General features: G+C 40.7%; 1 long non-coding RNA gene across 1 annotated transcript in view; it reads left to right on the plus strand.

Moving 5' to 3' along the window:
• Positions 1 to 1,015: 1,015 nt before the first annotated feature.
• The window catches only part of LOC116664097, a 430,835-nt gene continuing 404,905 nt past the window's right edge, over positions 1,016 to 26,945 (plus strand). The window contains exon 1 of the long non-coding RNA XR_004320436.1: positions 1,016 to 1,142. This is a non-coding gene — a long non-coding RNA (uncharacterized LOC116664097). The remainder of the gene's footprint in view (positions 1,143 to 26,945) is intronic.

Raw genomic sequence — 26,945 nt, forward strand, 5'->3', positions numbered from 1 at the left:
ATGCTAGGGGTAAATAAACTCCAACAGTTTAAAACATGAAGCATTTTCACCATTAAATTCTTACTATGATGTTACATTTTCTCCTGTCTGCTCCATGCTAGCTGTTTGCAGAGGGAAAAGGGCACACAGTTCTTCACTTTTCCCAAAAGTGAGTGATGTTTAGCTCGGTCGATAGTGTCCTTTTTGCTTTCAAGACTCACTAAACGTGTTCCTTCTGGAGAAATCAATTTCTTGCTCCTAGAGAGGTGAAATAGGGTAGTCTGGTTAAGAATATGGAGTTCTACATTAGATTTGGGGTTATGCTTCTATCTTTGGGAAGCTTCCCTCCTCTAAACTTCAGTTCCTCATGTGTTAAATAGAAATCCCTCATAGAATTGTTGTGAATTCTGTGAGTTCATGAGTGAGAAGGGCCCAGCAGAATGTCTGGCAGATACTGTTCACTCAGTAAATGTTTGCTATATGTCCACTCTTTGGGTTCCAATCCCAGATCCCTTCCTGGATGGTGGCGGGTATTTCTAGTGCTCTTCCATGTCTGGATCTCCTTTCCTTCTGGGTCCATAACATCTTTAATCTGGGAAGATGATTCAATTGAGGCCTAATTTGGAGCAGGTGGCTAGAAGCACATCCTGAGAGAGCCCTCCCATTACCCACCAGTATCTCATTTCAGTGCGCTGTAGCCTAACCCACAAGCACCAACCCCGAGTCTCCGCCTGAAGGCTTTCTTTGGCGGCTGCAGCCGGCTCTGCACGGGGCTGGCCAGCTGTGGAAGGAATTAGGTCCTCTTTCAATGAATACCTCAGCCCCTTTAACCCTGTGGGTGGGATAATTCTAAGGCACATGTTCTACACTCTTTCTCAGAGTTTTCCATTAGGATTGAGCGCCAGTTACCCATAGGGGTAAACTGCTTGACAGCATACCCTATGTTGGCTCCCTTCCCTTCCCTGGTGTTGCAGGTTGGGTTGATGAGCATGCAGGATGTTTATTAGGGAGTTCTTTTCAGACCGACACCTGTGGGAAGGAGGAGATGAAAGCTGAACAGCAGAGGAAGAAGTTGGATCACAGCACAGTCCAAAGAGAAGCCTTGGCTGACACCTTAGAGAACCCCGAGATGGAATGGACCTTCACAGCTGTCCCAAGTTGGGGTGAGTAGGTCGGACGTTTATAACCCCGCAAGGATTAGTCACTGGTTGTGGGCTGTGCCTAGGAGAGGACTGACCTTGGGAGAGGCTGCTGTCTTCAGCCAGCACAATCTCCAAGAGGGCTGATGCCTGAGACTGCTGTAACACAGCCTCCCTACCTGAGGGCTCTGGGCAGTGTGTCACAGGGCCCACCACACCTGGGTTTCCCACTTCTCGCCAGTGTTTTCTGAGATAATCTCCTAAATAAACGACTTGCCCTTGAGTCCTTGTCCCAGTGCCTGCTTCTGGGAGAACTCAAGCTGGGACGTGGCTTTCACAGCACTCCTTGGAGAGCTTGCTGTATGTCCACGGCAGCTGCCAGGCATAGGAGACAGGGATGTGGCACCTGCCCAGGGAATCAGAGAAGAGACAGACTGCTTTGCTGATGGGGGCAGCAAAGAGGTTACCGCCTGGGGGTTAACCTGTTCCCCTGTGTTTGTTGGGGCAAAGGAGAGTGAGTGTGTCTTCCATGGACCAGAGAGATGGGCCTTGGGTGAGAGAGCGCCTGTGTGGGTTTAGCGAGATCCTGCCCAGCTGACGAAGCTGGCCTTGGACACCAGATTCCTGGGGACTATGGAAGGAGACAGATATGCTTACTTAGTGTAATAAAACTGAGAAGATTTTTTAAAATGCCAGATCCAATTTCTTCTGCCTACATTAATTATAGAAAACCTAATTTATTTGCACCATAAAGTAACAGTGTCCAGGGGTTTATCTGGATTTTTAACCTGTGCACATTCATCACTCCAGCTATTTGCTTTCTCGCAGCCAATCCAGACTCTGTGTGGAGGATTAACTACCCCCATTTCAGGGCTATGCTTCCTAATTTTACATTCCCTTTTATTGAACCCATCATAGAGAATAATAGGATAATCAAAGTTGTGCTGCCTCTGGTTGTGATTGTCCTAGTATTATCCTCAATCAGGGCATCACAGGAGTCCAGATTAATGATTTATATTTTCTCTAGTAGATATCACCAAGCACAGAATTTCATAACAAGCCAGTAATTCTACTTATGTGAAGTTCAATCAAATGTTTGGCAGCTATTGTTTTCCTAGGTTGGTCAGACCAGGTTAATTGGACCCCCAGAGTGTTCAACCCTTGTGTATTAAAAGTATTCAATCTGGTTGGTGTCTCACTTGGCCAAGGGTACACATGTATCAATTTGGAACCTCATTAACAACCGAATTCAGCAATGCTGCTGGAGAAATAGTTTACTTTTTAAATTAAAACTTTATTCTCCACCTCTTCAACTTTGGTATTAGTATTATTTGTGATTTCCAGAAATTTTTATTTCCATGTACAGCTATATTAATCCCCAGATACACCATAAATATTGAAGGATTTTGAAGTACCAACTTAATCCCAATTTGCCATTGTATTTTAAAGAAAGGATAAAAATTTGCTGAGTAGTTAAGGAAATGAACCCAGATGTCCAATGACACTAGTAGCTCCAACTTAAAAAAATTAAACCAAAAGCTAGAACTGCTTTTAGAACTTTGACATACAAATTACCTCAGGGCCTTGTTAAAATGAGGGTTCTGATTTGATAGGTCTGGGGTGGGACCTGAGATTCTGCATTTCTAACAAAATCCCAGGTGCTGCTGCTGCTGCTGGTTTGTGGGCCATAAGTAGCAAGGACCCAGAACACTTAAAAAAAAAATCCCTGTGAATTTAAGCAAAATATTCCCCATAACATTTCTTCAGAAGCCAGTTTGCATAAAGCTAGGTCAGGTTCTCAGCTGCTCCAGGATTAGGGACTAGCTCTCTCATTAAATCCAAAATGCCATTGATTGTTGGGTGAGTCATTATTTTCTGTACTGCTAAGAAGGGAAATGCTGACAGTTAAACTATGATGTATCCTGATTTCAGAACTATTAAAGTATGAATCCTGGGATCTTGAGAAATATGGTGGTTTCTCTGACTCCTACTCTGTTTCCACAATGAGTGTTCACTCAGTGCTAGGTACTTTTCCTACAAGATAGGTGCTGTCATCATCCCATTTTTGCAGAGGCTTGGAGTGGCAAGTTACCTTTAATGGCACAGCTGGAATTTGAACCCAGGTCTCTGTGATTGGAGAGCCCACGCTCTCATCTGTGTGGTAGGAAGGGCTCTTGTCCTGGAGGAAGGTGCTCCCCTGTGCATCTCCCATGGCATTCACGTAAGGTAATGGCTCCTGTGTCAGTTTCCTTTTTAAACACATCTTCTTTGAGCCTGGCTTCCTGTATTCATCATTCCGTTGAAGTGGCTTGTCTTGAATTCAACAGTGACTTTTTCCTGCTAAATCTGACAATCCTTTCAGTGTGAATTTTCCCCACCTTGTCTTTATCTGACATAGTCTCCCATCCTCTCCTTGAAAAACTCCCTCTTCTGTGTTTTTGAGTAGCTTGCTATTTATGGTTAATTCTTCTTTGATATGAGTAAATCATAGTTCAATTAATATATTTATCACCAGCTTTTTTTGCCACCATGTATCAGAACTGCATTCAAAGAATCTAGGCAGTTCCCAGATCCTCACTGAATAAAAGTGATGAATTTGGGGGTACGATACAAATTATGACTTAGGAATCATGGATCTTTCTTGCTAGAGCCTTCTCTTTTTTGCTCCCACTCTGTATATTTTTATCATTGAGTTCACTGTGTTATGTTCTAATTGTGTTTGCTTGTCTTTTGTCCTACTTGCCTGAAATTCCTGTGGGTAGAGACCGTGTTTTATTTATTTCTGTTTTTCCAACCCCTGTCCAAGGCCTGGCACACAAATGATTTAACGCTGCTGAGACAGGACCATAATTCACTATTTTAGTGGCAAGAGTAGCTGTTTCCTGTTATCTATCTTGTGTGGCAAGGTGATGTCACTTATGAGGTCTCTAGCCCCAGGAACAGATCAGTTAGAACAGGGCCAGGGGCTGTCATGATGTCCCTTCTCTGTTTCACATGGAGACCTCAGAGGTCCCAGATAGAAATTACTCTTGGCTTATTTGCTAGTGGTTTTTTTTTTTTTTTGCAGAAAATTTGGGAGTTCTTACTTTTCATGTAGGAGGGTAAAATGAACTTTTGTATGGAGGACATAGTCTTCTAATGGAAAAAAAAAACTCACCAACAAAAGTCAGCCTAGAATATCTTTTAAAAAAACAATTGAATGAAGGGCTGTAGGACTAAAGGTTCCTGTCGAGGGGTAAATTAGGAGTTTGGGATTAACAGACACTCAGTACTATATACAAAACAGATAAAACAACAAGGACCTACCGTATAGCACAGGGAACTGTATTCAGTTTCTTGTAAGAACATATAATGGAAAAGACTCTGAAAAGAATATATGTGTATCTTATGTATAACTGAATCTCTTTGCTGTACACCTGAAACTAGGCTTGTAAATCAGCTACACTTCAATTAAAAAAAAAATTAAAAAAAGAAAACCAAGTGGAAAAAAAAGGAAATTATGCAGGTAGCCTCTAAAGGCTGGAAACGATAAGATGACAGAGTCTTCCCCAGAGAGAGGATCATAGCCATGCTGACGCCTTGATTTTAGCCCAGTGAAAAAGATTTTAGACTTCTGACCTCCAAAGTTATAAAATAATAAATTTTAGTTGTTTAAAAAAAAAAAAGGAAATTCTCTAGGAGTATGAAAGGGTTGCTGTCCCAAAGTTCCCCACTTGTCCTCCTCAACAAGATTCTACTCCTTACAGCGTCTGACACCCTGAGCCCATGCCCAGCTTGGTCTAAGATGATGTAAGTCTGGAGAAAATCAGCTCCTCCCAGGCCTTATGGGCAAATATGGTCTCTCACCTATCCCTGGCTTGCTGGGTCACTTTAAATTTAATTCAGTTTATTGTCTGCTTCTGAAACAAATCATGTCACACCACGATGAATGGTAATTCAGCCATATAACAAAGCTGTTTTTAAGAAAAATCAAAATTTTTTTTAAAAGAGGAAAGTGACATAATTGTTGCCCTTGGCATAAATAATTTTACTGCTTGATTTTTAGAGTCCACTTATACCTATTTCTTCTATTGCTTGTGAAGTGATTTGTGTTCAGTACAAACCGCACTTTTCTTAAGCCACTAATTTATCTGCAAAGCTGTGGCTGCAGAATGTTTAAAAACAACCCAGCTAGCTGCAGAGGCCTTAGAGAAGCAGTGTGGTGGGAAGGCCAATAGAGGGCACTGGATTATTTGCCATGACTTTGGAGGGGCTGGAGAAGTCTGTTTTCCAGCTTTTAGATGGGAGGAAAAAAAAAACAAAAACAAATAAATGAACACAGCATTATTTATCTCACTAACTCTGTTAGAAGCACAATGGAATTTTAAAATATGAAAGTGGAAAAATTCACCAGCTACATCTTTAGGTCTGAATTCTATGCAATGAAAGTTTTCAACATTGGCTGTTTATCTGTTGCAAAGCCCTTACATGACCTGATGTGCTCACACTTTCTTTTCCTGATAGATTTCACTTTGCCTGGGGGTGATGGTACAGTTAAATTACCCAAAGATCAGGTTTAGAAGTAATAACTTTGTAGAAGACAGTTGAGCTGAAAGAAATGTGATTATGCAATGTCTGGTTTCTAAGGAACATCTTGTTTTCTCCCTCCGGAATTCTGATCTCCCCCTCTTCCCCCCAGTTCCTTCCTTCCTATCTTCCTTCAGAAGTTGGAGTGGGTGGTTTGTTTCTATAATCTTCTTTGGGTGAACTGGTTAGTAAGCTTATGTTCTACCGTTCCTTCCTTTGTGTTCTCAGATACCATGAATGACTCCTGTCCCTTGCCTTTTCTCCTCTCCTTTCTCTGGTGACATCAGCTGGAAAAAGCTAGGAGGAAGGTGCCAGGGGGAGGAAGCCAGAGCAGTAGAGGTTGACTGAGTTTGGAAAGCATCTTCAGTGGCCCTCCGTTTCCTTGGGTTCCACTCAGCTCCTTACCCCAGGGCACCTGCTCCGGACAGTGCCCACACCTCCTTACCCCAGCCCTGGGAGCTCTCTTTTCATTCCACGCACCTATCCCCACTAGATTTTCAGGCCTCTAGTATTTGCAGTTTTCTGAAGTTGTTGCAGATTCCTCTCTTCAGATAACATATTATTGTTACCACTGGCAAGTAGGCGATGTTCACTGCCACAGGTCTAAAGCATCTCATAAAAATAACTTACAGATATATTATCCAAGGAAAGCAAAAACTGGTAATTATCTTAGGACTTTCAATTTTGTCATAGCGACATAAAAACTCTCTTAAGCAGGGAATGCTCAGACTCTTCCCTGTGAATTCCATCTGCACTTCAAAAAAAATTAAACCAACCTCACCTGTTTGGAAAAAAAATAATAAAATTTTATAAGTCCTCACTCAAATTACTTCAGTGGATTCTTGGACTCAAGGTTTTTAGGGATAATCATTTATCGTGACTATTTATCTTGAGAAGAATCATACAACTTAAAACAGGACGGTTATTTATTCGTGTGAAGCTAGTGGCAGTTGTGTTGGTTGGGAGAGCCAGCTGAAACAGAGGTCGAGGACATCCATAAAAGAGAAGGTTGAGGAAAGCTAAATCTGACCCCCAGAGGAACCAGCAGGAAGAAAGGAGAAGGGAGAATTGAAAATAAGAGATGTAGAGTAAGATTTGTTCATTTTTAAGAATATATCTTGGAGTGTACCTGTGAAATAAGTTTAAGAAAGGTAATTTATGGAACATGTGAATGAACAGAGAGTCAGGGAAAGAGGATTTGTTCCCTTCTCCCGAGATGGTAAGAAATGGGTAAAGGGCATAAAGCCGTGTTAAGCTTTGGAATCTTTGTAAATTTCCTTCATCCCTAAAGCACTTCTGCATTTTGCTCTGAAAATCTAACGTGCTTCAACTCTCCAGCACTAAAGGCCTTGATACAGATTTTTGTATAATGAATTTTCAAAGGCATCCTTAATTACATTTCACAGAGAGCTGTATTCTATAGGCAATCAAATCATTGCTGGTCAGACTGATACACAAAGGGGACCTCGTGCTGCGGATTACATATGATCTGCTGTAAGCTCTTAAAATCTGAATTCTCATCTTTGGTAGAATCCTATTTTGGATACACTTTTTCATTAATAACCACTGGTGCCAGCTGTGTCAGAGTGTGATGTGTAGTCTGGCTTACATGGTAGAAGGTTGGTCATAGAAAGCCTGTTGTGACCTGCGTCTTTGGTCGTGAAACAGGGGAGCCTGAGGCAGCCCCTGCTGCCTTATCAGCAGGGTCCCTACACCTGTCTCAGGCAGGGCTGCTGAAGATGTTAGAATCTTATAGATGGCAAGGGAGGGGTGTTGCCCTGCACACAGTGAGCCCACAACAAGACCTTTGTCCCAGGATGTATGTGGTTCAGTGATAAGCAGGGTAACCCAGTGTGCTAGAGCCATTTAGCCAAGCGCTGTGTTTAGAGACCTAGGAGGAGAGTTGACTGCGTCAAAAGCTGAGGCTGTCAGGCTCAGTGGCCTCAAGTAATCTGCATATTTTTTTTTTTTTTTGGGAGGCTGTGACACTGAGGGGGAGTGGTTGTAGGACTGAAGCAGAGGGATGCTGATTTCAGGAACCAGAAAGAAAGGATTTCCCTCTTGGTGGAAGCTTGGAAGATTTGGAGGATATGACAGATGCTTTGGTTTTGGAAGTGAGACCTTCAATCCAGATGGAGTTGACTACAGCCTTTCTGTGAAGAAAGCTGGGCACTGGGGGCAGGGGAGGGGGTTGGGGTCATGAATTGGCATTTTTGTAGGCGCATGTAGGCAATACTGCTAATAATTTCATTCTTTGACCTCTTCCTTCTGAAGGCTTGGGAGGGATGACTTGAAAGTATAATAAGAAATGAGTAGCACCAAGAGTTCTTCTGGCAATGATGGGAAAGAAGTCTCGTTGAAGAGTTCTCACCCTTTGCCAGGAAGTCATATGTAGCAGAATGATTGTGAAATAAGTGAAACTAGTAGTGAGAAGGTATCTGAAAGTCGAATGTCTTTTGGGGTACTGGCAGTGGTGACCCCTGCCCTCTGGCAGAGTGTGTCTGACTTTGGTTCGTTGCAGCTGTGACTATTTGGCAGTAAGGAGGCAGTAGAGGACCACTGGGAATCCACAGTGACCTCTACCTTTTGTGCCAGACCTTGACCTTCAATTACTTGCGGGTTCTTAGCATCAACCCAGGTGGCTGAAGCCATTGTACAGATGACCTTTGCATAAACATGATACTGTTGTGCGTATTTAAAGGACTTTTATAGGATTTGGTAACCAAAATGCATGAATAAATTCCTAACGGCTAGACATTCATACTTATTACTTTGGTATGTGAAATAAAGATAAAAGTTATAATCCAAAGAGATGCATATTTGATTTCAGATTAATTGAATGGAAGGCAGGAAAATGAAAATGCGTTCACTCTAACAGTAGCTTTAAACAGAATAAACTATGGACTTTTCAAAGGATTATATTTATCCTTAATCGTGCCAAAATGAAGCTTGAAGCAATTATTGGTAATACAGATGTATTATTAATACCAGCTGTAACCCAGGTTTTCATTATGTAAGAAAACAGACTTACACTTTTGGCAGATGGTGAACTTAAAAGTTTAAGTAAATCCAAGTTTTTAAATCCTGAAGATGTAGGGAGCATTTCTATTTGAAGAACCCAGATTTTCCCTCCACAGGAAATAAATGGAAGCTGGAATTATCCCAGTGATCTCCAAATGTGACTTTGTTCTTTAGAAAGTAACTGTGCCCTTATTTTTCTGAATCCTCAAGTTTATCATTTTCTCAGCGCATTGTGTTTGTCAAACTATGAGGTAAGAGTCTTTTTTTTCTGGAGATGTGCAGGCTTCCATTAGCCTTTCTCCTCATATTTTCAAGTTTCTTGATTCTTCTATAGGATGTCCCTGAATTGTCACAGTGCGAATGGGCACCGTGGTGGGTGGAGATCCTTTTTTGCTACAGCCGTGTGATCCCTCTAATGATGGGTCTGGGGCATGGAGGCAGGACAAATTAATGGGCTGAAGTTGGTGGAGCTAAGAGAATGGTTCCTTATAGCTTCAACAGGGTGAGAAAGAACCTTTGACTTGGGAAGGTCATTCAGTAGGACTGCAGACCATGGTCAAGATGTCAGCACTGTTGTCTCAATTTCTGGCTTCCATGTTCTAGAGCATGGTGTCTGCCGTGATTGCTTCCATTCCTGCTGATAAGGGGAGATGCATATTAACTCTTGCGGAAGGAGGAGGGGTATAGAGGCCAGAGCCCCAAGTCTTGGGAAATTAAATCATCCTTCACCAGTTAGGCATTTGTGTTTTATGAGATAATGCGATTTGAATTTCATATGACTATACAATAAACTAGTGGGAAGAATTTGGTGGCAAATATCCAATGAAATTTTTGGAGTAGGGGAATGAAGACAAAGGTAACAGCAAGGTTGAGAGAAAGGGAAAAATGGAAAAATAAGCCATAGGGCTCAGAATATTACCTGAATATAACAATGCAGGTGCATATTAACCACCTGCAAACCCGTAAGGTCTTTCTAATGGCTTCACAACTGGATGCCGTCTTTAGGAAAATTATTAGGAGATTGTTAATTGGGGATGGATGGAATCACTGAAAGTGAGTACCAGATTTTTTGGGTGAAATTTTTATTAGTTAAAATGAATTATTATCAAGGAAAGAGAAACAAGATTTCTTCCTTGAAGGAATTTATCCTGTCAAAGGAAAAAAAAAGACAAATACAAATAAGTTGGAAAAGAACCAACATTCATTATGTATACTGTTTGCTAGGAACTATATTGAATATATCTATGTTTATATTTATAATATACTGTATTTTTTGCATGTACCATATTTGTTAAGACATTACGAACTAGGTATTATTATTATCGCATATTACACAGGTGAAAAGCGGGCTTGAGAGGTAAAAAAGCTTGCCTAAAGTCACACAACAATTAAAAGGCAGACCTAGGACTCTGACTTCGGATCCCAGACTCTTAGTCACTGTGCCTTACCAGCTCATGGACACCCTCAGGGCTCATCTGTTGTTCACTTGGAAATAAACCCATCTTCATCTGCGCCTCATGGTTGAGCAGCTAGAACATGAAGGCTGGTCAGTGTGGTTTGGCTGTTAAGAGCCAGGTAAGGCTGAAGAGGAGTGGTTTTATGGCCAACAGACATTTAAAGAGGCAGAGAGAAAATACCAACTGGCCCTATGTGGAGGTGGTGGAATAACCTTTTGGACTGATTCCAAGTCTTAATTTCCTCTTTAAAAAAAAAGTAATTTCTTTAATTTGCTAGACCATCCTCTAATTAGGGGGCTCACAGACATTTATTCATTATATTCAAATGCAAGTTTTAATGGTGCAATCTTCAGAGACTCAAATAACAAGTAACAATTAGCCCTGTGGCTCTTGGCCAAGCAGTGCTAATGCCTAAATTCATGTAACGTTTCACTGGGCAGACTGTAGGATGGAGTTCTACAGTCGTTTTCCTTGCATTGTGACTCTGCCTTGGATGGCTCCGTGAAGGAAACAGGCCACTCTCTGGGCCTTCTTCAGGGGTACTGTTTGTTTTTTTTTTAAATCAGTACTGTTTATTGAAAAGATCATCACTTCCCCTCTTTAATTCATCTTTCATAAAGACACAGTATATGTGGGGTCTGTTTCTGGAGTCCATAATGGCCAACTGCTCGATTTCCTATATTTGTGCCAATATCACTCCCTTTTAATTACCTACGTCTATGATAAATAAAGAACCCCTATAAATAAATATGAAAAAAAATGGATGACCTGATGGAAAAATGGGCGAAAGACTTACATAACACTATATGTAAAAAGAGACTATACGAAGAGCTAATTTAAAAAAAAAAATGCCCAACATCACTAGTCACGCGAAATGCAAATTTAAACAATGAGCTATTACTGCACATTTTGGAAATGTCTGAAATGAAAAAGATAAATGATACAAAAGTGGCATTTTAGTATAAAAAGCAACTGAAATACTACTGGTGGAGCGGTAAATTGTTACAAGCACTTTGTGAAGCTTTTTGGTAGTACTTTCAAAAGTTGAACATTCATGTGTAGGAGTACACCCAGAACAAATATATAATATGTTCACCTAAAGTCATATACAAGAATGTTAATAGTAACACTATCCAAAATGGCCCCAAACTGGAAGCAAGTCAAATGCACATGAAAATGGACTTCACGGACACTAGTCGGTTTTAATGACACTTGCAGTCTTTCCCATTATTTCCTAAGGTGACAGGTGGCTCATGTAGAACCTGTTCATTGGGTCATTCATTAAGGCATTTAGTCCTTCCTTATCCCTCCTTCGTCTCTGCTTCCCTTGCCCTTCCTCCCACCCATCTTGCTTGCTTGCTTCTTTGATTCCCTTCCACCTTTTTCTTTTTTTCTTCCAACAAATAATTACTAGGTTCTCAAGAAATGCCAGGCCTTGTACTGAGCACAGTGGAGGACAGATAGATATATAGGTAGAGGAATAAATATTATGCTTGATTTGTTCATCCATGTAATGGATATTTTTGAGTGCCTTCTGTGTGCCAGGGTCTATTTTGCAAGCTAGAGATGAAGCTACGTACACAGTAAAGTCTCTTTCCTCAGTAAGTTGTATTCTTGGGTGTGTATTTGGGAGACAGACAGAAAAAAAAGGTGTCAAATAGTGGTAAGAGCTATACATAAAAGTGAAAAAGGGGGAGGGAGGGTATAGCTCAGTGGTGGATTGCATGCCTAGCATGCACGAGGTCCTGGGTTCAATTTCCAGTACCTCCATTTAAAAAAATAAGCAAATAAATAAACCTGCCTTCCTTAAGAAAAAATGAAAAAATTAAAAAAAAAAGTGAAGCAGCAATGGAGACAGAGGTGATGGTGGATAGAAAGTGTATGACTTTTACATAGGGTGGTTTGGGGAAGTCTCTCTGATAAATGACATTTGATCAGAGATGCATTTATTTGAGGGAAGAACATGTCCCAAGGCCCTCAGGGAATTTATTTCTAACAAGGCAAAAAGGTGGAAAAGGTAAACACCTGAAACAGAAAGTAGAAAGAGTAAGTGCTGTGAGGGATAAGCGAAGAGATGCTGGGTTTGTTCAGAGGAAGCGGGGATAACCACCTGCTTGGGAGGAAGTGCTATAAAGAGCAAGGCCTTCTTCCTAGAAGGTAACTCACGTTCTCTGACACCTCATAGCAAAGCCTTCCCCCTAAGACATTTTCCTGAAGAGTGATCAGTCTCCTCGGTTGTGATAATGGACTTTGCACCTAATCAAGGTGCCCTCTGGTTAAGATGCTGAGATTCCACTAGAGGTGAAAACAAGTTACATCATCTGTCCAATTTCCCTGGTTTTAGACCCCTCTAAATCATATTTCTTGTTTATAAAAAGATTAACCTTCTGCTCATGCCCAATGTTGGCCCCCAAAGTCAAGAAGGCAAAGAGAGTGCTTTTGTTTTTAGATACCTGTGCCTTGTGCTCAAGATTAGGACATCTCTGTTTTTACTTGGTTTGGTCAACTTAGCAAGGCCCTAGCTCTTCTAATGGGATGAAAAGGGAAACACCTTAACACAGCATCAGCTCCCATTTGGTTATTAGCCAGAGAGTGCAAACAAGAATTATAGACATGAAACACAGGAGATTATATAATATTTTTATTTTTAACATGGGATGCTGGCAAGAGAGGAACAGAGGACCCCAAATGGAGAGGTCATGGATGAGAATTTTATGAGGGGGTGGGAAGGATGAAGGAAAGAGGAAAAAGGCTATTATTTAATTTCCCAGAACTGATATATCCAAATCTTGAAAATGATCCGGTTGAGACCTTTTGAGAGATACTTACGGATATATTTAGAAGAGCAAAAATACCTTGATAAGCTACTTGAAGCAAAGGTGAGACCATAGCACAGGGCATGGGCATTTGCAGGAGCCAAGGCAAACTCGTGATGGCTGACGCGGTGTGCCTAAAAATGAACTGGGATTTAGAGGGTCCTGAAGGTAGAGGGAGAGACAGAAGGGAGAAGGAGGAGAGAGAGAAGTAACAACATGGAAGGTGGCAGGTGCCTGAGTCAAGGAAATAGCAATACAAATATCTATTATTGAATTTTAAATTATTTCTGTTGCTGCAATGTAGATTTTTCTTTCTAAAATCTTCAGTAATATTTTCTCTTCACTCAAAACGCCTTGATTGGAGGGTGCATTGGATCAAAACTAAGGACAAGAACAACACAAGGCAGAGCAAGTTTGAGCCAGATGGGAGTGAATGGTGAGAGAAGCACTGAACTGAACATTCACTCAGCAGAGGGAGAGGCAATCATCAGAGGGACCCTCCACCCCTCGTCCCCACTGCAGAAATGAGCAGAAATCCCAAGGATGCCACTGCATTTTTCTACAGTTGATAACATGGAGAATTTAGTCTGTCTTTATCGAGATACTAGGAAATAGGTGAACACCAGTTGATGTCTGGGTTACATATACTTAAAAAACTATTATACATTTTTATGAGGCAGTGAGTGAATCAGAACTTTAGAAGTGAAGATGAAAGCTGAAACCCCAGTGTTCAGCGTGAAGGGGAAGGGGCTGTTTGAAGTGTAGCACTAAGTGGCTCGTCCTTTCAGTGGGTGGGAATAAAGCTGTCTGTGGTCAAGAAGTACCTTGACTGTTTGTGTCTCAGGAGGGTCTTTCACAGAAGTGGGTCTTTGCTATGGGGACTCTGGAAGGGGAGGGGATCTACACTATTTCTTCTCATAGCCCCGAGGGCCCATCTGAAAACTGAATCTCCTACTCGTTTTCTTTGCTTTTGAAGCTGTGGAAAACCCCAGCTACCTACAGCGGGCAAACTTGTGTAAGGCCAAGTAGGGAGATGACTGAGTCATTACAATGCTCTTTGATTTGAATACTGATGAGCCAGGAAAAGTGTGTGTTCAAACCACCCCCCAGTCCTGTTTGGGGACTTCTGATTTCTGGCAGAAAGATTTCATTCAGTCTGAGTTGCTGGCTCCCTCTCCACAACCAACACTAAAATGCTGTAGAAGGCAGAGGAAAGTCAGTGGGTCGGCCGACTAATACAGACAAACAAACAAACAAACTCTAAGGAACACTGAGGCAAAGGTCTTGTCTGGGTTTCAGGGTGTGGGAAATGGCAGTGTGTTTGGAAGAGGGCTGGACACCGTATTGGCTACTGTCCAATATGTCCTGGTAGCTGTGGAGTCCTTACAGAGTGGCTAGTCTGAACTGAGATGGGTTGCAAGTGTAAAATACCTACCCTCACCCAAGATTTTCAGGACTTAGTACAAAAAGAGGAAAGTAAAATATGTTACTGATTGATTTCTATATTGCTTCCATGTTGAGATGATAATAATTCTGGATAGACTCAACTAAATGTATATTATTTGTGTTAATTTTCTAGGACTGCTGAAACAAACTACTACAGATTGGATAATTTAAACAACAGAAATTTGTTTTCTCACAGATCTAGAGGCTAGAAGTCCAGGATCAAAGTGTCAGCAGAGTTGGTTCCATCTTAGGCCTTAGCTTTTAGATGGTCTCTTTTCCCTGTGTCTTCATTTGGTCTTCCCCGTGTGTGTGTCTGTGTCCTAATCCCTTATGACACCCGTCACCGTGTGAAATGGCCCACCCCAGTGACCTCATTTTAACTTATCTCCCAATAAAATCACATTCTGAAACCCTGGAGGTTAGGGTTTCAACATATGAATTGGGGGTGGGGGGTGCTAATTCAGACCATTACATTATTAAAATTAAATTCATCTTTTAATTTTTTAAAAAAATGTGGCTACTAGAAAAATTAAAATTACACACGTGGTTTGCACTGGAGGGCAGGGCTGTGGTGGACTGTAACTCTGAAAGAGCAGACTCCTTTATGGGTTGTTCACTGCTGGGTTTCCTGGTACCTTGAACAGAGCCAGCCATGAAAACATGCTCCATCACAATGTCTGAATATAGAATGAATGGGCCTTACACGTAGTAGGTAGGGTGGGAGAGGATTTTAGGTGTGAATGTCTAAGTAAGGTTCCTTGCCCTGGGATTAACCTGAGTAGCTCAGGGTTGGCCCCATTGCTTCCATGAAGCAGGAAAACAGCAGCCATCCTGATAGCTGCTTGACAGCAGGGAGGTGAGTCTGTCTGGGGCAGTGGGAGTTTATAGGAGGTGCAGGCAGACTTCCTGGTCTTCAAGCCTGGTCTTCAAGCCGGCTGTGCTCCTTAGCACCCTGCCCCGTTTTGAGAGCCATGGGCCAGAATGAAGGCAGGCGGGTCTTGAAGGTTAGTGCCAAGACGGGTACAGACCATAACATCAGAGGACTTCTGAAGTTCCCCGGATTGTCACAACCTAGACTCTTCTTTCACCAAAGTGATTTTTAAAAGACTCTTACACAATAAGTGTTTTGAAAAATTAGATGAGCAAGTTTTTTTTTTTTTGGAAAAATATGAAATTATAAAATGGGTGTAAGGAGAAAGAGAACATTTGAATTTGAAGTAATCAAAGACCCTCACCCCTAACCTCACTCCCCAAAAGCCCTAGACAAAGATGGGAGAGTTCTACCAAACTTTCAAGGAAAGGAAATCAATGTTTAAATGTAAGTTTTACAAATAAAGAAAAAGGAAAACTTCCCAACTCGTCTGATTTTAGGCTAGTGTGGCCTCAAGCCAGATAAAGATGGCACAAGGAAAGATAATGTTGGGGCCACTTAAGAACAGCAGGTGAAAATCCTAAATAACATAGATAACTAAGTCCATCAGGTAGATTACAAATGTCAGTTCAAGTAAGGATGGTTTAGCTTCAGAAATCCCAATTCACTCTATTAATTGACTAAACAAGAGCTCATTCATGGTTATCTGGATAAACGCAGTACACGCTTTTGATCCATTTCAACATTTATTAATGATTCAACAACGACTCTGCATGCTCTGCTCTTGCTGTGTCAGTTGAGCTATGTGCTTCCCACGAGTCAGTTGTGTTTGTTCCCAAAGCTCTTTGTACCAGATGTACTTGATATTGTAATTATGTAATTTAGTTAAATATTATATAAACCAAAGAATTGTAAGTATGAAAAGAGAATTGTTTCTCTGAAAGCTCAATTGAATGTTTCAGAAAGACTTGCTAAAGGCAAGCCGCTAATAAATTTTGCTATCAGATCATTGTAGTTCCTGTCACATTAAAAGCAAAGACTTTGGTCCTACATCAAAAGATTGATGAATGAAGATGGATTTATATACATTAAAAGAAAAATTTTAATGAGTGCATCATCTTACATAATTCCCTCTTTTTACTGAGTTTTATTTTATTCGTTTACTGATCGGTCCCAGTTAAGGCAGACAAGAGGGCTCTCCTTGTATGATTTTGAAAAACAACACTGCCTGAATTCCCAGTATCACGCCTTCCATTGTTTCCAAGCTCTCATTTGATTACGAAGAGCACTTGTGAGGGAACTAATATGCTTTCACCCGACCTGGCCTGCTGTGCCACAGCGTGAGTAGGAACCGAGATGTACTGGACTGCCTATGCCAGGATTCTTCTCTCTCTGGAATGGTTAAATCTATAAGAAGTCAGCAATTTAAGGGTCCTAAACATCCCATTTATTTTTTGTCACTTCTGAAACTCTTTTTTCTCATCCTCCTGTCAACTGTATATTCCTGAGTCTGAATAAATACAATATCCAAAACCTCTCTCTGTTCCCCCTTTACCTTAGAGCTCAGCCACTAGACCTATTTTTTTTTTTTGTGTTGGAAATGTACTGGCATACAAACCTATAACTTCTCTCTTAGAATTGTGCAAATTTAAATAGCATTTCAGAACCCAAATTTCTGGGAAAATAACAAGACAACAATGTTACAATTTTTTTTTTTGTTGTTACGGTAGGAGGGAATTTTGGAGAAAAGCATCATAGAGAAGGGCTAAGTATGATTCATTTATGGACACATGTTGGTCTCCTGCTCATCACTTTCTTTCCTGATATATGTGAAAATGGTGTATTTCCCCTCTAACAGTTAGAGGAAGAAGCCAGAGGGGAAGAGTAGAATAGGAGACAGTCAAGGTACATAGTTTTTCTTTTTTCTTTTCTAAATGGCTTTGTTGGTATATAATTCATGTATCATACAATTGAACCATTTAAATTGTACAATTTAATGGTTTTTGGTACTTAACATAATTTTTTCTTTCAGTTTTATTGAGATTATAGTTGACATACAGCATTGTATAAGTTTATGGTGTACAGTGTAATTTGACTTAACATACATCATGAAATAATTACCACAGTAAGTTTTGTGAGCATTCATCATCTCATATAGATACAAAATAAAAGAAAAAAATTTTTTTCCTTGTGATGAGAACTCTTAGGATTTACTCTCTTAACAACATTCAGTATAATATATAGCAGTGTTAATTATATTAATCATGCTGTACCTTACTTACATCCTTAGTATTTATTAATCTTATAACTGGGAGTTTGTACCTTTTGACCACCTTCATCCAATTCTCCCCTCCCCACCTCTCACCTCTGGTAACCACAAATCTGATCTCTTTTTCTCTGAGTTTGTTTTTTGAAATATAATTGACCTATGACACTATGTTGTTTCCTGGTACACAAAATAGTGATTTGATATTTATATCACTACAAAATGATCACCATGGTAAGTCTAGTTACCATCTCTCGCCACACGAAGATATTATGTTGTTACTGACTATTCCCCATGCTGTACATTTCATCCCTGTGACTCATTAATTTTGTACCTGGAAGTTTGTACCTCAATTTCCTTCACCTATTTCACTCATCCTCCCACTCCTCTCCCCTGTGGCAACTACCTGTTTGTTCTCTGTATCTACGACTCTGTTTCTGGTTTTTTTGTTTTTTTTTTTTTTTTTTTTTGAGGGTGATTAGGTTTATTTGTTTTTTAATGGAAGTACTGGGGATTGAACCCAGGACCTTGTGCATGCCAAGCATGTGCTCTGCCGCTGAGCTATACCAGCCCCCCTGTTTCTGTTTTGTTATGTTTGTTCACTTTTGTTTTTTAGATTCCACATATGAGTGAACTCATGGTACTTGCTTTTCTCTGTCTGACTTACTTTGTTTAGAATATCCTCTAGGTCCATCCGTATTGTTTCAAATGGCAAATTCTTTTTTATGGTTGAGTATTATTCCATTGTATATGCACCACATCTTTATCCATTCATCTATTGATGGGCACTTAAGTTGCTTCCATATCTTGGCTATTGTGAATAATGTTAATGTACATAAGGGTAGATATCTTTTCATTAGTGTTTTTGTTTTTGTCTTTTCTTTTGGAAAAATGTCCAGAAGTAGAATTGTTGGATCATGTGGTAGTTCTATTTTTAATTTTCTGAGGAAACTCCAAACTGTTTTCCATAATGGCTGTACCAATTTACATTCTCACCAGCAGTGCACAAGGGTTCCCTTTACTCCACACCCTTGCCAACATTTGTCATTTGTTGACTTTTGGATAATAGCCATTTGACAGGTGTGAAGTGATACCTCATTGTGGTTTTGATTTGCGTTTCTCTGATGATTAGTGATGTTGAACACCTTTCCATGTGCCTCTTGGCTATCTGTATGTCTTCTTTGGAAAACATGTTCGTTCAGGTCCTCTGCCCGTTCTTTTTTTTTGTATTTTTGGTGTGTATTTTAATTGGAGCATTTAGTCCATTTACATTTGATATGATTATTGATAGACTGATACTTACTGCCATTTTATTAATTGTTTTCTAGTTCTCTCTTCCTTTTTCCTTTTAGTCTCTTGTGATTTAATAATTTTTAAAAATGTGTGATGTTTGGGTTTCTTTTTATTATTTCTTGTATATCTGTTATAAGTTTTTGCTTTGTGGTTACCATGAGATTTATATCTGTCTATCATCTATTACTTTATATTAACCTGATATTTGCTTATATTTTATTTATTAACTTTTTTATAGCTTATATTTTAATACATTCTAGAAACACATTTTCACTCTGCACCCCCTGCTACACTTTGTCTTTAATGTCGTATTTTATATTTTTCCTTTGTGTATACCCTAACTACTTACTGTAGTTTTGTAGTTGATTTTATGACTTTTGCCTTTTAATCTTCATGCAGGCGTTTTAAGTGGCTAATCCACTGCCTTTATTATATGTTTACCTTTACCAGTGAGATTTTTTCTTTCATGTATTTTCTTATTTCTTGTTATGGGCTTTCCTCTTCTGCTTATGTAAGATCCTTTAACATTTCTTACAAGGCTAATTTAGTGGGGATGAATGCTTGTAGTTTTTGCTATCTGGGAAACAATATCTCCTTCAATTCTGCATGATAGCCTTGCCAGGTAGAGCAATCTTGGTTTGAAGTTTTTTGTTTTTTTTTTTCTTTTTTCTTCCTTTCAGCACTTAAAATATATCATACTCTCTCTCTGGCCTGCAAAATTTCTGCTGAAAAGGAGGCAATAGCCTTATGGGAGTTCCCTTATATATGAATAATTGTTTTTCTCTTGCTGCTTTAAAATTCTATCTTTATCTTTAACATTTGCCAGTTTAATTATGATACATCTTTGTGTGGATCTCTTTGGGTTCATCTTGTTTGGGACTTCCTGTGTGTTTATACCTGGATATCTGTTTCCTTATGCAGGTTAGGGAAATTTCCACTTGTTATTTATTCAAATAAGTTTTTGGCCCTTTTTTTTCTCTCTCTCCTTCTGGAACCCCTATAATGAGAGTGTTATTCTGCTTGACTTTGTCCCAGAGATCTCTTAAACTATCTTCATTTTCTTTAGTTCTTTTTTCTTTTTGCTATTCTGATGAGGTGATTTCCACTATTCTGTCTTCCAGGTAGCTTTTGTGTTCTCTGTGTTATCTAATATGCTGTTGATTCCTTCTAGTGTACTTTCAATTTAACTTACGGTATTCTTCATCCAGCCCTGATTAGTTCTTTATTATATTTTCCCTCTCTTTGTTGAAGTCTCACTGTGTTCCTATCTTCTCCCAAATTTGGTAAACACGACCATTTCTTTGAATTCTTTATCAAGTAAATACTTATCTCCATTTTATGAGGGTTTTTTTGGGTGAGTTTTTATCTTGTTCTTTCATTTAGAACATAATCCTCTCTCCTCAGTTTGACTTTCTGTGCTTGTTTCTATGAATTAGGCAAAACAGTTATCTTTCCCATTCTTGAGGATATGGCCATGTGTAGGCATGTCCCCCATGTACACTGTGATTGCTGGGTGGCTTTGGCAGGTGGGCAGGGACTGGAGTGGTCATGAGCCAGGGGTGTCCTGAGGCATGCGGCTAGGGCCACCTTGGCAGGATGGCTGGAGCTGGAGTGGGTGCAGGCTAGGAGTATCCTGAGGTGTGCTGGGCCAGGCCAGGTCCAACTTGGTGGGATGGATGAATCTGGAGTGAGTGTGGCCTAGGGGGTGGTGTCTCAGATCATGCTGGGCTGAGCTGTGTCATCATGGAGGAGTGGCTGAAGCTGGAATGGGTACATGCCAGGGGCATGTTGCAGCAGCCAAGGCAGGCTGGCTACAGTGTCAGTAGGTTTTCAAACTGCAACCTGTGTGCTGGGACTCAGAGTGAGTGAGTTTTTGCATGAGCCCTTTATAATTGGAGACTCAATCTCCTGCAGCTCTCCTGCTCTATGGGACATAGCCCTGCTGGTTTTCAAAGCCAGGTGTCATGGAGGCTCATCTTTGTGATGCTAGGCTCCAGGGCTGGAGGGCCTGATGTGTGGCCTTTACCCCTTGCTCCTTAGGGAGGACGTCTGCGTTTGTGATATGCCCTCCTGCTTATGGGTTACTGTGCTAGGGGTGTAGGTCCTGACTCAGTTGGGTCTCTGCCTTTCCAACCCACCTCAATGTGTTTTTTTCTTTATATCCTTGGTTATAGAAGAACTTTTTTTTTTCTTCAGGTTGTTCTCAGAGAGAGTTGTTCTACATGTAGTTGTAGTTTTGGAGTGTTCAAGGGAGGAGGTGAGCTCGGGATCTTTCTGCTCCACCATCTTGATCCCACCCCTAAGACGTTAAGCAACTTGCCCAAGATCACACAGTGAGTAAGTGGGAGACCAGTACTGTGTAGGAATATTTATATTTTAACTAGCAGTCAGAAACCTCAGGTCCAGTTCTAATTTACAACTCGTGAGCCATATGACCCTGTACAAATCATTTAAGCTCTGTATCTGTGTCTTTATGGGTAAGATATGAAGTTGGAATACTCAAGATCCTTTGCATTATACAAATTTAATTTATATTTCATGTTAAGAGCAGTAGAATATGGAAAACTGAATAAACAGGGAAGATGCTTGTTTCTCAGTTGAATAGAATATTTTCTCTTCTAGCAGAGTCCAAATGATTTTCCATTTTAAATAGAGAAAATAGATCTTATCAAGTATTTATAGAAACTGCAGATTGCTCAGAGATGCAATCCATACCTCATCTGATACTGAGAGGCAAATGATGCCTCAAACTTTTAACACATGCCTAAGTCAATTCAATGTATAAAGGAATAGCTGAAAATGGCTCAAGTTTAAAGGAAGCCATACATTTCTTGAATAATATGACTTTGGGGCCCACTTGAGAAAATTGGTCTTTTTAAATCTTCACAGGTAACTCTAACTCATGCATCCTTCTAAATGTGAATTCTTTTAATTATCAGTGGTATAGCACAGACCTATAATAACTAAAGGGGAGAGAAAAATGGCTAAATGGAGCTTTCTGATATTACTGTTTAACAAGGACTTATTACTGTCATGTAGCCTATTTTTTCGTTTCCATTATTTTGAAAAATTTTAATCACCAGAAAAGTTGAAAGAAGAGTACAGTTAATATCTCTATACCCTACACCCTTACTCAACAATTGTTAACATTTTACCACATTTTATCCCTTTCTGTGTCTCATTTTTGGTGGAACCATTTGAAAGTGAGATGCAGATAGCATAAATTGCTCCTGTATACATCAGCAGACACCACTGTAAAAACAAGAACATTCTCCTACACATGCATCATACTGTTATCGAAATTAAAAATAATTCTGTAATGTTTATATCCAGTCCCCATTCTGTAACATTCTGTTCTATAATATTTGATATCCTGTCCAATGTTTAATATGCAGTCCAATATCTTCAGTTGTCCAAAGAATGTCATTTAGCTTTATATTTTGAATCGAGATGTAATCAGGATTCACACATTGCATTTGGTTGTTAGGGATATTTAGGATCTCTTAATCTAAAACATGTTCCTTCCCATTATTGTTTGTTCGTTTGTTTGCTTTTGGTGGCATTGACTTTAAAGAGTTCAGGCCAGTTATCACGTGAAATGTCCCAAATATTAGTCTTTTCTAATTGCTTCTTTAAGCTGTTATTGGCTTGTACTGCTCTTTCCTATACTGTCTGTAAATTGTAATTTAGATCTGGAGGCTTGATTAGATTCAGGTTATATGGTTTTAGAAAGAATATTTCACATATATTGTATATTTTTTATTGCATCATGTGATGACACATTCAAGGTTAGTTTGTCCTGTTGTTAGAAACTCAAGGTTGGCTGTTTGGTTAAGGTAATTACTTATGCTCTGTTGTAAAAGTCTATTTTTTTGATTTGCAATTTATAAGTATTCTATGGGGAGAGACTTTTTACCATGGGACATTTTTTCACTCATTTAGACTTTTTACCCAGAACGTTTTTTCTCTCAATCCGTTGAGGATCCTTGCCTAAATCAATTGTTACAGTAGGGGTAGCAATGTGGTGATTTTCTAATTTCCATGATTATTTTTACATTTATGAGAAAGTAAGAACTTACTTTTTTTCCTCTTCTTTTTTTGTCTTTCTTGAGTTTCATTATGGGCTCATGGATGCTTGTTTATTCAATGCGTTGTCTTCATTATAGTCATTCTTTTTGATGCTGGCATTTGTTTCAAAGGCTGGTGGAAGCCCCTTCAAACTGGCTCTGGGTCTTTTTGACATGACTCTTAGTCTTTGAGTACATCCTTGCTTTTTAACATAGCAAGATGCTCTTGGCTTAACCCAGTATATTTCCTGCCCAAGACCTAAAATCAACTGATTTTCCCAAAGAACCCCAGTGTATGTACTAGTGGAGAATTAGAAGCCAAGGTCTAGGGGCTACATATTTTCATTCCTACTGTACTATGATTCCTTTGTGACCCTTTTCAGTGGATAGAGATAGAAATATAGTTTTAAAAAGTCATGAGTTCGTATCAGTGTTTGTAATTAAGATTTAATATTACAGCATTTTTCTTAATGTTGTTTCTTGTATTATCCATGTTTTCTCAAATATATGGAGTTGGGGAAGAAGGACAGGGGAGGGATGGGAGATGATTAAGGGCCCAGTTTCAGGTGGAGTGCTGCAGGGGCAGTTTCTGCCTGATTCTGCGGGGGACTCTGGAGGTTAACCCTGGGGGTGGGCGGGTCATCAGCCTTTACTCGCACTCCCAGGCCAGGGAGCTGGACTTTTATACTCTGTTTTTCAGTAATTTGTCGAAGGCTGCTCCCAGGGAAGGTAAATTCTGAGACACTGCTGGTTCTCTGTGGTGCAGGAGAGGGTCTGACATTGCTTGCTACAAACTATAACTCTGGTTTAGAATGAAATTTCTTTCCTCACCAACATTTTAGAAAAACAGCCATAAACATTGATATCAATCAACTATAAATGATAGCTCCATATTTAATAAAATTTTCTAACGTGTATTTAAACCAAATGACCGAGTAACCACGTAAATGTATATTTCAGATGGTGCTTATCCCGATGTGCAATACAAAGTTCTTTTTAATTCCTGCCTTATTTCTACTGCAACAGATCAGAATTTACAGTCATTAAGGTAATGATATTCATAAAGGGTTCTCTCAGAGGAGAACATTTTGGGGGGATTTAGGACAACTTGGTGGGTTTTGGGAAACAGATTCAGAAATTTCTGTTTGGTTGTCCTGTTCTAATTGCTGATTTTCCTGAAGAAAACGGGCAGTAAAGATCACTCCGGGCTCTGCTATATTGCCTTGGAAACAGCCTCTCCATTTTCTCAAGCTGCCACCTCATCAGCAGTGGCAGCTTCACCTTGTTCCTTGACAAAATACAAGCAGATCCATCTTCGATTTGCATGCATTGACTGATTTGCATTGACTTCTTCTCATTCTTTATTCCCACCACGTACCATTGCTTCCCGGCATCAAAAAGACACCAAACTCTGGGCAAGTTGAGAAGTCTCCGAATCACAACCTTTGCTTCTCTGCCACAGATTCTGTCCTTTGCCCTCACAGAGGCTCGTGATCACTTCCTTTCATTAAAAAATGAAAAGGCATAAAGTATTGAAGTAGTTGTTTCCCCCTATACTGACATAAAAGCACTTACCTCTCCCAGTGAGCATTTTTTTTTTCCTTCAAAAAGCCCTTTTGGGAGACCATTTACTTATTCCAAACAACTTAGGAACTCATCCTTTGGGATCACAGTCTAAAATGTCGTAGGTTGGGTTCCCCAGAAGCAGATGCTTGCAGCAGAGTTTGAGGAGGTGACAGATGTGAAGGGAAGGGAGGAGGCAGGTTTGGGCAGAGGGAGAAATCGATCTGTGACGCAGGCCCAACAAAGACTTCACCAACCTGGGGCAGGCAGCTATGGATCCAGCCTTGTTTGTTGGGGTGTTTTGCTTCAGACTGAAATGACTGTGCCTTTGTATTCCTCCTTGCCCAGTCACTGGAAGCAGGCTGTCCCCAGAATGGCATGACCTCGGGCCAGGTGGCTCTCTGCAGCTGAAGCAGACCCTGCAGGAGCTGACAGCTGGAAGCTGCCCTGATGGTCACAGTCCCCAAGCTCGGCAGCAAGTCCTTCCTTGAAGGAGGATGCAAGGCGGGGGCACACATGTGCATGTCTAGCATCTAGACCCAGTTACAAGTCCAAGGAAATACTCAGTCTTATTACGATGTTGTTATGCTCCAGGCTCAGCTTGACTGAATGTTAGCATTGGACACTCCTAGAGACTTTCCGGTCTAACCACTCCCCTCTCTCCCACTACTTAGCGACTTATGACATTTCCGCCCGGAAACTCAGCACGGAGAGATCGAAGGTGGCATGATGCCTTCCTGTCCCCCACTTTCCCCACCCAACCACTACCCCTCCCACTCACTGCCAAGGAACACAGATGACTTCACCACCTCACAGTTTTCTTCTCACTTAGATTGGCAACAATGTGAGGGAAAGAGAAGGCAGGTAAAAATTCAGAGGAAAAGGTTGTCTGGGGTTATATCCGTGATTTGTAAGAATTATCCAGAAAAGCCTACATCACTCCCCAAAGGCTGATGAGTAATTGTAGAACTAAACTGGCTTCATGAACAGGTCCTCTATTTTTTTACCTCTTGAAACTCTTGCAAAAATTATGTAGAGATTTGATTGGGGATCGAAGGGAAAGAAGTCCTAAACTGCCCCCTTAATTGATATTGATGGCCAGATCTATGAACATGTCATCTCCGACCCCATTCTTTCAAGGGAGTAGCTGTGAGATCATTCTGACAGACCATTCATTCATTCATCCATCCATCCATCAAGTGTGTTTTGAATGCCTGTTGTGTGCTAGACCCCATGCCGAGCTCAGGCAGCAGGGGAACCATCCCATGGCAAAAACTGGTTCACAGCCAAAGTCGGCTCAAGACCGCAGCCAGTGCTTCTGGCTGCTTCCTTCTGATTTTGACATCTCTTTCCAGGTTGTGCTGCACCTATTAATTTACATGAAGGTGTTCTAATGCTCAATGTGATGGTTTTATTTTTGTTTTGAAACATGTTCCTTTTCCTAATCCGAAACCTCTCCTTCCAAGGCCTGAGGGAGGCAGAGGACTGGCGTTCATTGTTAATTTTCCTTCCGGCCTTCTCCCTTTTTTCCTTCCGGCCTTCTCCCTTTTTTCCTTCCCTGTCTGCTCCTCTCTCCTTCCTTTGCTCTTCGGGCTGGCAGGCGGGATTCTTAGGAGGGACTGCAGTGTGCTGGTCTGGAGAGGATGAGGGATGGGAAACGGAAAGGGAGGACTGGCGGATGTGTTCTGAGGCTCCCACAGGGGAGCTGGGGGACTGAGTAAGTCCATTAATAATAGTAGCTAATGTCTGTATAACATCAACCATGTGCCAGCACACATGCTAATTCATTAACTCCTTATAACAACCCAAATGAGCTAAGTTCTTCTGGTATTTTTTTTATCCCTATTTTATGGGTGAGGAGATCAACAAACAAAGGGGTTAAGCAACTTGCCTGAGGTCATGCAGCTAACTGAGGGAAGTCAGGAGTGAATTTAAGTTCTTTACTCCATGCTCTAAGCCACTACACCAAAGTACCCCTTCAAAGTGAGGGCAGCTGTATGCTGAGCACCTCTAACTCAGTGGTTCTCAACTGGGGGCAGTTCTGCCCCCCAGGGGACAGTTGGCAAGTCTGCAGGCATTTCTGGTTGTCATGACTGGGAGCAGATATTGGGGACGTCTAGTGACTGCTCGAGTCAGCCCCCTACAACACGGAAGTATTCCTCCCAAAACGTAAGTGGTGCTGAAGCTGGGAAACCTTGCTTTCCCTGGATATACACTCCCCGTGAAGCCTGAGCAGAAATCAACAATGTGACTATTATCTCTCTTTGGCAAGAAGCAAGGATGGCTATAAATGCAACCAGATACTCCACTGGCTTTTAGCATTCATTCACGTCCCACTGTTGGCTTAAATGGAGCTAGTGGTTCCCTGAACTCTGTGGGGGTAGTTTTCCCCTCATTACTTACTTCAAGTCACATGTTCCCTTTATTTTTCAACTTACTTTTTTTAGATCCAAGATGTAGA

The sequence above is a fragment of the Camelus ferus genome, chromosome 6 (assembly GCF_009834535.1).
Source record: "Camelus ferus isolate YT-003-E chromosome 6, BCGSAC_Cfer_1.0, whole genome shotgun sequence".
Lineage (NCBI taxonomy): Eukaryota > Metazoa > Chordata > Mammalia > Artiodactyla > Camelidae > Camelus > Camelus ferus.